This window comes from Marmota monax, unplaced genomic scaffold (genome assembly GCF_021218885.2).
Source record: "Marmota monax isolate L192 unplaced genomic scaffold, Marmota_monax_Labrador192_F-V1.1 WCK01_AAM20220418_F8-fsc00023, whole genome shotgun sequence".
Taxonomy (NCBI): Eukaryota; Metazoa; Chordata; class Mammalia; order Rodentia; family Sciuridae; genus Marmota; species Marmota monax.
This window is the reverse complement of record NW_026692907.1, coordinates 18,328,281-18,330,400: the sequence shown is the minus strand read 5'-3', so window position 1 is coordinate 18,330,400 and position 2,120 is coordinate 18,328,281. Positions and strand designations below refer to the sequence as shown.

Genomic DNA, 2,120 nt, shown 5'->3' with positions numbered 1-2,120 from the left:
CCCCCTGCTACTTACCATAAAATGTTAAAAGGGAGTTAAAGGAAAGTTTCCTTGTTGGCTCCTACCATATGAAAGATGCTATATTCTATTTTAGCAGGGCAAATATATGGAAAATAACTAAATTAAATGTTATTACAAAAATGAAGCAGTAATGAGATTCTGGCTAAAGAAGGCACTAAATGAGAATAATTCATACTTAAAGAATCCAGAACAAACAAAAAAGAGGGTGTTATAAAAAAGCTCTAGGTGCACTGTAAGCATATAGGTTTTTTTTTTCCCATGTATATTTTTAAACAATGAAAGTGTCAAAAAATAGGGTCAACTGTGTTAGACTAAATTACATTATTGACAGGTTGGGGATGTGGCTCAAGTGGTAGCATGCTCACCTGGCATGTGTGTGGCCCGGGTTCGATCCTCAGCACCACATACAAACAAATATGTTGTGTCCGCCGAAAACTAAAAAATAAATATTAAAATTCTCTCTCTGTCTCTCTCTCTTTCTAAATAAATAAATAAATAAATTACATTATTGTATAGGCTGCACTGACTGGAACCTTTATATTATAATTATCATAGAGAAGCATAGTTTGCATCATATTATATCAATTTATCCTTGATGAAAACCTTCCAGAGTCCTTTTATTTTGGAATATCCTGTAAACAATCAAACTATCAGAATATGATTGTACAACAGTAAAATGTTCTCTTGCGTTAAATTGAAGACATCTTTTTAATAAAAATTTTTTAAAAAATGTAGAAAGATACTTAGAGCTGTTACTTTCTAAGTATACAACATCCTAGACAATTCAAGATATCTTAATCTCCATCAAGAACAAAAACAAAAATAATTTTTATCATGCTGTTAAATCCATCATTATGGATAACACTGGTGCAAATTGGTTAAACAGATCCAACAAACACTGATGTCCAAGCTGGCATATTGGCAACTAATATGTAGCTGGTGGTCAATAGAGAATTTAAAAGATCTTCCCTTTCCTCTTGTTTTTTTTTTTCCCCAAGGTCTTCGAAGAGTTCTGTTGTCCTAAAATACGTTGTTGAGCTTCCCAGTTTGCTTTGTCCTCCTGAAACTGATGACATTTTTCTTCTAATTCCTTATGCTGGGCTTCTAAATTCTTTTTCATTTGCTCATGGCATCGCTGCAGCTCAGCTTCAGAGTCCTTCAATTTTTTTAACTTTTTCTTTGACCTTCATTTCAAACACCTGCTCCATCTTCATTTCCATCTTCTTTATCTTGGCCACATGCGCTCTCCTTTCTTCTTCCATTTGTGCCAGAGGGCTCTTTGTAAGCTGCCCTTTATTCTTATTGTTATGAACTCCATTATAAGTCACAGCTGCCAGCTTTCTGCTTCTGTAGTTCTCATAGTGTACATTATTAGTAAAATCTTTCAAGTCCTGCATGTGTGTTCTTATCAACATATTTCTTAGAATTGTAAAATCACAATGTTCACCATTTGTAAGTTCAGCCACACCCTGACCCTTGCCATTAACTTCAATGATAGTATTACTACCTACCACAGCAAGAGGTAAATGGTCCTTTATCTTTTTAACCAGCTTATTTTCTTCTTCATTTTCTGTTTCTGGAAATTCATATATTTTAATTTTATGTTCTTGAATTACTTTCATTATCTGTTTTTTAAACTGTTGGCATTCCTCCGGTGTGAGTGTGTCTGTGTTGGCAATAAGTGGGATGATATTCACTTTTCATGCAAATGCTTCATAAACTCAATGTCCAATGGTTTAAGTCCATGTCCTGAAGGAGCAAGGAAGTATAAACAACACTGCACTCTGTTATCAGGCATCTGATGTCTGTTCACTCGAGATTCTGTGTTTAGGTAATCCTCAAATTTACTATCAATGTAGTCAATAACGGGCTGCCAGCAATTACTATTATCCACTGAATCTCCAAATCCTGGGGTATCAACTATTGTGAACAGCAACTGAACACCACCTTCTTTGATTGGTTTGTTCCACCTGCACAGTCTTTTTTATTCTATGGTAAGGACCTGGATACTCTGGAGAATACTCTGTGAGGAATAATGAGTTGATTCATGTTGATTTTCCCAGTCCATATTCACCTACCACCATAAGTGTGAATTCAAA

At 34.9% G+C, this 2,120-nt stretch overlaps 1 pseudogene; it reads right to left on the bottom strand.

The window, feature by feature from the left end:
• Positions 1 to 976: 976 nt before the first annotated feature.
• On the bottom strand, positions 977 to 2,120 carry LOC124097004 (septin-7-like; annotated as a pseudogene).